At 34.5% G+C, this 10,551-nt stretch overlaps 1 protein-coding gene across 2 annotated transcripts in view; it reads left to right on the top strand.

Moving 5' to 3' along the window:
* The first annotated feature begins 2,259 nt into the window (after positions 1–2,259).
* Positions 2,260–10,551, top strand: part of LOC134527745 (uncharacterized) — a 148,211-nt gene continuing 139,919 nt past the window's right edge. The window contains exons 1-4 of one of the 2 annotated variants that reach the window (XM_063360673.1): positions 2,260–2,818; positions 3,127–3,260; positions 7,603–7,797; positions 8,077–8,257. The gene's annotated coding sequence lies outside the window, so the exon portion shown is untranslated. Of the gene's footprint in view, positions 2,819–3,126; positions 3,261–7,602; positions 8,258–10,551 lie in introns of both variants that reach the window. The other variant, XM_063360674.1, reaches the window with a different exon arrangement.

Genomic DNA, 10,551 nt, shown 5'->3' with positions numbered 1-10,551 from the left:
TACAAACGTCATAAAAAATGTCACGAAATTACCTTACTTTACCCTAGTTAATATAATATAAAGAAACAGCTACTTTTACCGTGGGATGTCGCTGAAAATGCACTTAACGCACAGTAAATTACGAGGCGGCGTGCTAGGAATTTGAATAGGAAATTTCGAATATTCGCAGAACTCTACACACCGATACACGAGTCACTAGAATTACATTTATACGTGACTTCCATCCAATCGCATCATATAAATACCACTGTCCTGGAAACTGAGAGCCAAGAAAAATTATAAATGTTTATTAAGTTCTTAACTGATATATATTGAAACATGAAACACTTAAACTGTAAACACAACAGATTTTTATCCTTGCCAGCTCACACTTGCGTCCGTCAAGGAAGGCTCTTAAAAACAGCAAAATAACCACACAAAAGAAACCCAAATACTTACCACGCAAATTATTCTTCGCTTTTGCTTCGTTGGCAGGGAAACATTTAAAAATGTGCCATTCGCTATACCGTGCTGGACTGATAATTCTACTCCTTTGTACGTGTGTTCTCACTTCTCAAACAGACACTGACTTGGGCTGCACGCGGCAAGTGTGCTTGCTCGGGCGACCACAAACACCCCTTCCCCCTCCATCATGACTACCACAGGCCAAATGATCCTTTGAAACCCTTGCCCCTTGTCAAAGTCAAGTTGACAAATTACTTCTGCCTTTTTGTTGCTTTTATGGCTTAGGCAAAAGGAAATTAGCCATTTTGTAAATACGATTTTTGGTGAATATAATTTTTTTCCCTGACTATTCCCTGACCTTTCCAGGCTAGTAAAATTCCCTGACTATTCCCGGTTTTCCCGCCCTGTCGCCACCATGTATAATGATCACGAGAAATGTGAAAATGATTATTCTAATGGTACTATCCCAGGTCTTGTTAATTATTTGGAACTAAAAGTTAACGAAGAAAGTAGCATTTTCATGGGGATTAAAAAAATTTTACACCAAGTTCTAGTCGCCTCCATACTACCTCTTCGTTTATTGTGCTTCCAATTGTGCTTCCTCTTCATCAAATGTGCTTCCGATTGCGAGTCCTTTTCTATGATTGTGCTGCCGATTGTGCGCCCTTTTCTATGAATGTCCTTCCGATTGTGCTTACTTTTGTTGATTGTGCTTCCATATGTGCTTCCTTTTTGTTGATTGTGCTTCTTTTTCTATGAATGTGCTTCCGAATGTGCTTACTTTTTGTTGATTGTGCTTCCATATGTGCTTCCTTTTGTTGATTGTTTGTTGTCAAGTCTGTAGCCAGGGTTGAATATGTAATGGTTCAAAAACCACATGGTCTTGTAGTAAGCATAAAAATACTTATTTCAGGGATGTTTCTGCTCTACAGTAAGCTTTAAATTTGCTGATTTGGTATTTTTATTCAAAGATTTTTTTCCAATGTGTTTTTGATGTACCCTTGTAGCCATTTAACCTTGTAGCCATGTTCGAGAAAAAAAAATATAATTAATTTATGCTCACCGAGATAAAAGGATGGGTGGACGAATGATTTATTCCTGCTCTAAAGGAAGTCATGTGAAGGGAGTTCGCAGCAAAAGGGGGTTATATGTGGATTTTAATGTTACAGAAAATACAGAAAAACTGGCATGGTTAATGTTAATGTAAAAGATAACTCACTCCCGGAAACTGTTTATTTTTATGCAAATAAATTAGGCGTAATAAAACTGAAATTGAATATTTTGTGTGTATTTATAAATGGTCGACATAAATATTCCGTGTTTTTAAAATACGTAATTACCATCCGGGATGTTACTACTTGGAAGATTTACGAGGTTCGGCGATATACGTGGCGGATTCTATGGGGAAGAAATTCAACCTACCAAGTACCCAAGCGATTATAAAGTAGAAAAATTGATACATTAGAAAGATGATCCCTTGTTTTTGAAGTGGTTAGGATTCGATAAATGTGAAAATCAGTTTGGATCAAATCTACTGATACCATATAAATTTTAATTTTTTGAAATGTTGTAAATTTTTATATTAATAAATGCAAGTCTAAAATAAATAAAAAATGTATTTATTCATGTACTGTTTGAAACTTTTCACTAGTTACCAGAGGTCGGGATGTTCGTCGAAGGTGCTTAAAATGGTATTAGGAGGCTGGGGACGCGTGGCGACAGATCTAAATGACGCAGCTATTTGGGGTGTGGAGGGTTCATGGGGAGAGGGGAGGGGGGAGGTGTGCTGACGTCAAAGGCCGTGCGTCAGTGACGTGTGTGCTTGGCACGCACGAACAGGACTGCAATAGAAAGTGTAGATGGGTGGGGACAGTTGAACAATTGCACCCTTATGATGTATCATTCGTAGTTATCAACAGAGCTAGTAAGATGTGTCGTGCCAGCTATGAGAAGATTGCTGAGGATGAGTTCTATGCGTGCGGTCAGGAGCCTAGCGGCCAGGAAGAAGCTCTTGTGATGGATGAAGACGAAGAGTCCAGGGGGCCTAAGCTCGAGCTCAAGCGAGTACGGCTAGTATAAAAGTCGTCTCGTACGGCCCAAGACGTATACGAGATAAGTATCGTAAGCTCCAACCCCAGAAACTCGCATTCGTTTTCAGTGTGCGAGGTGAGTGCGAAACTATCGTATACGAGTGACATTTTGTCATGTTGGTGAACCTGTGGGAAGAAAAAAACGAACATCAGCTATTCAGAAGCAGCAATTGTAAGGGCTGGCTGTGTTTATTTACTGCCTGTGCACGGTTTTGTTGTGAAGAGTAGCAAAATGACGAAAATAAGCAACGAGCAAAAGGTTTTGCTGCTAGAATTCATAGAAGGTAAGTTATACGGATGGTGTTTGGCTGTTCATTTATAATATTTCCATATAAGTAATAGTAAAAATGTGATTTCACTACATTTTAACCTCTGTGGCGACGAATATTAAAAGGATATCAGATAATTGTATATGTTTGTGCTGTGATGAACTGATAAATAGCGTAAAGCGCTAGGTTATGTTAAGCTTAATTTGTTTCTTTTTTATAAGGTAATGCTTTGGTTTCAGCATTGTTAATTGGTTCTTGTTTTTACTTTATGTTGTGAAGCGCTATGAGTTCAATGCGTATCTTTATGTTGTTGAAAATTCTAGAAAACAAGAAAATTGCTCAAGGCAAACTGACTGCTGACTGGACAGCGAAGGATGCCGCCAGGTTATGGGAAGAAGTAACCATGAAATTGAATGCTTGTTCTGGGGCAACAAAATCATGGAAAGAGTGGCGTAAGGTTAGTGATAGTTGCATATAAACTTTAAAGACTTGGCAAATGTAGTTTTGAATGTCAATTTTTCAGTGGGTTAGGCCTAAGTAAATAGTTGTTTTGTTAATATTCCGGACATTAAGCCTATGTAGCTATGTTTAATAATCCAGTCTGATAAGCCAAAATAGATTCATAACCTAACACTCCAGTAAGGTAGGCCTATGAGGTATTTCATAGTCAATTTGAACCAAGTCTAACAGGTCTATGTGAACTGCATGTATATATTTCTAAGCTGTGAGAAATGAATACATAGAAAAGTTAATATTTCATTGTGGATAGGCCTATGTGGGTCATTATCAAAAAAACGTACAATTTCATAGCATAAAAATATTTCTGAAAAATTTCTTTTAAACCTTTTCATAAATAGTTGTAGAAGAGATATTACATTTAGTAATTGATTTATAATATTGGTCAAGATCATATAGTTCTGTATCCATTTTTTTTTTTAATATTTTAAAAAATTCCTTGTCCACGGATGTGACAACATGGTACACGGACATGACAACATGGTACACGGACATTACAACACTGTACATGGGCATGACAACATGACACACAGTCATGACAACATACAGACATGACAAAAGGATATGATTGAATTAAATGCCTATTCAAAGGAATTTAAAAATTTGACTATCAATGTTAGGCAACCATCTAGAAGACTAAAATTAACAATTACTTTGAAACAAACACTAAGCTATTCAAAAAACACAGGCAATTCGTAGTTTTTAACACAAGTTTATGTATTTGCCCAAGTTTTCTGAAAAAAAGAACTGGTTTCTCTTGTTCATAGTAGGTTGACTTAGCACTTCTTTCACAGCAACCAAGTCTATCAATTCTATGTTTTCTTCATCTGGGAACACAAAAGCAAATCCAGTGGATTTTCGCATGAATTTCACTTGCAGCTCTTGACCAGCAACTTTTTCTACTATTCCAACGTAGTGTGTTTGAAAGTTTCTTTGTGAGGTATACTTGACAACAATGTAACTGTTTCGCTCGACATGAGATACAACGGGCTGCTTGTTTTCAGCCTCATCAGAATCATCTGTGTATACTTCATTGTACCTCAGGGTCTTTGAAGAGGAAGTAACTGAGTGTTGTTAAGTAAAACACATAATATAAGAATACAATAAATCCCTAGTTAATCATTGGTAAACAGCTGTAAAGCAATATTGAGCTGCTGTACTCAGTCAAACTGTACACCACAAAGAGACTCATATCTAATCTAATGTTAAAATAACTTAGTTGTAAAAACAGCTAGAGTAAAATATAACACCCAACTAAATGTGCATGTCACAAAAGGATACATGAAGGAAAATCCACAGTGATTTGTACAATTCCATAGTGTGTGCAAGAAGCTCCAGCTTTGCACATTCTGCAACTCAATCTTCTTGCTTGTACTACTGTTCCATTGTCTCTACACCAGTTTATCTCATGTACTTTGAGTACACCTTTGAAAGAAGGTACATTGTTTGGAAGATACTTTTCTATTTGTTCAATGTCGTTGGTGTCAATCTTATGAATAACAATGTTGCTGTTGCTGTTTTTAATTTCAGACATAAGAATATCAATGTTCAGAATATCTTTTCCTTGAGCAACAAGATTGTATCTTCCTTTCTAGTGTCTGCAAGTCTGTAATACTTTTTTCTATACTTACTTGCTTTTTTCTTCAATGCTTCATTTTCTTTTTAAGTTTTGTCATTTGTTCTTTGAGTATTTTCATATTGTTTCTCATCCTTATTTTGCCAGCTTGTACCCTTGAAGAGGAAGGTACAAGCTCTGGTGTATGTGGTTTTTGTGGGATGTGAGGTATACGTACTGTAATCAACTCTGGTTCCATTATTTTTCTCTCTCTACATTTTTTGGCCCTTTCACGCCATTCCTTCCGCATCTTTCTTTTCTCCCTATCATTCATGTCTGTAATTTTTTTCTTGTAGCTCTTTTCCTTTCAGCATCTTTTTTCTTTAACTCGCAATGCTTTTCTGGGTCATTCTTTAACTTTTCTCTAGCACGTCGCATGCTTAGTTTCTTTGTCTCTCTTCGTTTATCTTGTTGCTTGTTTGATAGTTTCTTTTTTACAATTTTTCCCATTTTCACAATTCACTGAAAATAAAACAGTGTTTTTAAAGTTGCAGCAATAATGAATAATGCCTTATCAAACAAGGGGGAAATAATGCACTGAGTGACTTAGGCTTCTATTGTTTTTGTTAGTAAAATACAGTAAACTCCCGCCAGTCTGTGGTTCGATAATCTGAAATACTCAAAAATCAGGGTATTTCCGAAGTTGCTTGATTGTTATTGTCTTGATGTGCTGCAAGTTGTATTGTCACGCTTAGCATGATTTTTGGTTTAGAAACAGTGGAATGTTTTGTCATTTTAAAGAAAAACAAAAATTCTAGCTCTCATTGTGCAGCAGCCCTATCTGCCATTTGATGTGTTAATTTCTCAAGTGACTTGTTTATTATGATGTTAAGGTGTTCTACATTTTCACAAACTTTACAGACCTCATTTTTAGAACTATACATTTTTTGGTACATTTTAATAAAGAATATTCAAAAATCTGAAAGTCATAAACGACCCCCTCGGATATTTGCGATAGTTTACTGTACTTAACATGGAAATGCTTTCAATCAGTGGCTCAATGTTATAAATCAGTTTCATGACACTTTACGTCAGTTGGAAAATATAACTTAACCAGACTATTTAGTGTGTCACTGAGCTTATGTTATAGAAAAATAAGTTATGTAAGCTAAATATGCTAGAAACTACAAAGCAAATAATAATATGGTCATGTCTGTGGACATGCAATGTCCACGGATGTGATGTCCACGGACAGGATGAATTTGTCAATATTTTGCAGTACAGAGAAATTTTTTGAGGTTAAGAATACAATGTGTACAATAGAAACCTTTTCATGAGTAACAGCAATCATATTTAGGATAACATTGCCTAAATACCTTTTTATATTAGTTTGTTTAATGCCACAGACGTGACAAGTTGATCTAAACACTGCTCAAAATTTGTGAACAAATGTAGAATATACCATATTGTAACAACAAGACATAACATACATTTGTTCCTGTGCACAAGATGGCTGATCTTTTGTACTACATTCAATTACCATTGATAATGGCGTATTCTAGTGGCTTTTTTAAACAGTTTCATTCATGTCCACGGACAGGACTCTAAACCTTGTGACGCATATTAAATAAGTCATACAATAAATAATAATTTGATAAAGACAAATGTAATCATGTATGTGTATTCTAAGTATTTTTATATTTCTACACTATTGGTATCAATTGCCATTAAATGCTGAAACATGACATTACATAAAGACAAAATGGTAAAACTGCAGGTTGTGACATGCCACGGACGTGACATTTACTACTATGTAGAATTTTTAAAAATATTCATTACTTTTTTTTACACATTATGATAATCTTAAATTATGTTCTTTAAGTTATAATATTAGTTTAATACCATAAACTAAGTTTTATATGTAGAATTATGTTCATAATAATGTGTGGACAGTGTTTTGTACGTTTTTTTGATAATGACCCATGTAGGTTTATTAGTTTGTATTCTTGTAGTATGCATAGGTTGCTTTCGCTGGTATTAAATTATAAGCAGAAATAGGTCTATGTGCATTGTATGAAGAAATTGGTAAACAGAGAGCAGTGAATGAAATTAATATCCCAGTGAGTTAGGCCTTTTAGATATATTGATTTATATCACAGTAATATTGGCCTATGTGCTTGGTTAAAATTTAAGTAGAAAACATTGGCCAAATAGGCCTACATGAATTTCATGCAGAAACACAGTAGTGTTGCATTATGTGGCCTACCCCCCCCCCCCCCCAGCCCTCAGTGTAACTAAGCCAAATGCACAAAGATGATGTTTTGCTGTATAATTAATGAAGGATTTGCTCTGCCCAAAGGCCAATTTCGGAGAGTTATAAGAATAGTGTAACACATGTAATATATTGCTAATTCATATATTGTATTTCACTCAGTACATCTTAAATGATATTTTAAAAATTTTTGCATGAAAACAAGCATAAAGCAAATGTTAGTGACTCACGTTTGATTAGCACTGAGGTTCTCTAAATTTAAAGGAAAATTTTTTTCCCTAACTTCATCATTGCTTCTTACAGCCCCAGAGTTTTAATTCAGTGGCTAAAAAGGAGTATTTTATGCTAAATACATAAATTAATGACATAGGGCTATGTGCCATGCTAACTTTTCTTAGGAACTTGAGTGATATTCATGACGTTATTGTTTACTAAACAAGAGTATTTTTATTCCAGACATGGCATGATATTAAAACTAACACCAAGGGCCGAGCAGCAGCAATATCACGGGAGAAGAGGAAGACAGGTGGAGGTCCTCACAGTGGCGAAGAACCCACCGATTTTCAAAAACGAGTGTGTGCTATTATAGGCCCAACACTTGTCCATGGACTCCCAGAGGCTACTGAGAAAACAGTCTTGTTTGATGACTTGGTATGTGAATTTATGTACATATTGCATATGAAAAACTTTTTGCATTAAATGTAGAAAATTGAAACAATGTATGACCTATAACTTTTACTGAATAACTGGGTCTGTTAACATACATAGGCATTAATATTCGTTGTTGCACTTTGGACCCAAATGATTAAAAATCTATTGGTACTTTAACAAGAAAAAGAAAGTAGACAATTGTAATTACTGTAAATTTTTGTGCAAAAGTATTAAAAAGAACTATGGATTGCAAGTAACTTAATATTACAAATTTTGCAGGTTTGTGTGACTGAAGTGAGTGTGCATCACCCAGATCATTTGCAAATCTGCAACGTTGTAGAAGACATTCCTAATTTAGGGGATTTTATAGAATGTAACGATGAACCACATAATGAAGCAAAACTATCGCAGGCCCCTCTTGCAACAAAACCAAATAGTTCTGGAGAGTACAGTCACCAGAGTAAGTAATTAATGTTGTATATAAAGGGAGAGTAAGAAATTAATTTTCTATATAAAGGGACTTTGCATTGTTTTTTTAAGAGAAATGAGAATTAAATTCTTGCTCGGAAGTGTCAAAATGAACAGAATAAGTATTTTTTGTGTATGCAACATAAATATACACTGAAGGCACTTCATTGAAAATTATGATGATGCTCATGTTAATTAGCATTATGATGTTCGATAGGACATAAATTCAGTGTTGAATGCACTGCATTTTCCCTGTTACAAATTTTTGCATGCTGTGCAAATGTACTCTGACATATTCTGTCTCCATTTATAGGATATTGTGTAAAGTAATTCTTTTCTGAACGTCACATGATGGCATAGCCGAGGGGAGAGGGGTTTTGGGGTTTTAAACCTCCTTTCATCACCCTCATTAGCTAACAGAAAAACAGTAGGAAAACAATTCATGTTAAAGACCCCAGAATATTTTCGCCAGTAGAAAATTCAATGGTTAGTAACAAAATATGGCCAAGCCCTTTTGCCTTTTTTTAGATATGGCCAGGTAGGTGTTCCAGTCTCCCCTTCTTACAATAAACAAATGTTGGCTGCACCACTATTTCATATTAACGATCTCAATGTATTTACATAATCTTTATTTGTTTCCAGCGTAGCCCTATAATAAAGTAAAACATATTTGTAAAATGTTGATAAAGTATATAAATACACACATATACAAAACCATACTCTTTTAACATAAAAACAGACTGCAGTGCTGTGGAATATATTATTTTGTTCTGCATGTGAAAAACAAATTGTTGCAGTTTCATTACTGCAAATTCTTAAGCTAGTGATAATGATATTGAAAAACATTTTTGTGGCTAACATACCAAGATTACGGAGACCTACATATGTATATGAAGTGCATATAGTAATATCAGTAATAAGTTGGTATTAATACATGTTGATTATTAACTTGGTGGCTAACCATAGCAATTACATTGTCGTATATAGTTAAGTATGATTATAATACGAAAGATACCGAACATCAAAAATTAACCTTAATTGAAAGTGAGGCCATATAATCAAAACCATTGCATATGTGTCCTATTAAGAAATCACACTTGTTGATTTTTTGGGGAGTTATAATTTTTATTTTATTTTAAGTAATTGTATTAAACCTAATAAATTAAGTGCCACATACTTACAGGAACTGCAAAGCGGAAACACCTGCTGAAGAAGACAGCAGAAGCCACCAGTAGGTTTGCCGATTTGCAGCAACAAAAGCTGATATTAAAGGAGAGGGAGATTAAAGTCAAAGAGGACAGGCTCCAGTTTGAGAAGGAAAAGCATAGGGAAGAGATGGCTTTCAAGAGGGAAATCATTTCAATTTTACAAGATAGCAAGAATACACTGCATCAAATCTACAGTAATGCAGGGAGGAATTCATAATGATTTCATCTACATTTGTGTTTTAAATTAGTATTTTTACCTTGTAATTGTAATTCTACAACTGAACTTTATACTAACTTTAATTTTTTATTGTAATTGTGTGCTCAAGTCTGTGCGAAGCACCTAAGGAGAGAGTATAGAAGTGAATACACATTTGTACTTTAACATTAAATTTATTTATTATGCCAGACAATTGTTTATTGTAAGTTATACAGAATGTTCTTATGCAATGTATTTGTGAACAGTTAGCAGTGATGTAACATTAAACAATAAAGAAAGTACAACAATAAAAAATAGCTTACTGGACATACATAATACACAAGAATTAAATTAGACTACGTTGCGTACAAATTTGGCCTACTTCACTGAAAAAACAGGCAACTGTATGAGTTAATAGATAAAGGAAAATATATAAATACACACATGCCTAAATATTTAGTTTAACAGGTACATCACTAATGCATTCCTGTATGACTGTTGTATAAAAGGAACTTTTAAACATATTAATTAAGATTACTCTTTAACATCACTAACATTATGGAAGGCATGTTCAGTGAGGTAATTTTGTAGATTTTTTTTGAAACATTGAAAGTTTTTGTTTTAAGTGTGTGATGCTGTGGTCGTGGAAGGTTTGCAAAGTGAGGACTGGATTTAAACAACTCAATTCTAAGAGTCATCATGCAAATATTTGTGTTGTGTCTGGTATTATGACAATGAATGTTTTTGTTGGTTAAGTAGGTGACATTTGTTAAGCCAAAATCAATTGTATGGTATATGTATGTATATATGCTGGATAATGTAAGAATTCTTACATTTTTTAAGTATGTTTTACATGATCGTGCTTTTTTTGCTTGATATGAT

This window comes from Bacillus rossius, chromosome 1 (genome assembly GCF_032445375.1).
Source record: "Bacillus rossius redtenbacheri isolate Brsri chromosome 1, Brsri_v3, whole genome shotgun sequence".
NCBI classification, from domain to species: domain Eukaryota; kingdom Metazoa; phylum Arthropoda; class Insecta; order Phasmatodea; family Bacillidae; genus Bacillus; species Bacillus rossius.
This window is presented reverse-complemented; position numbering and strand designations above follow the sequence as displayed.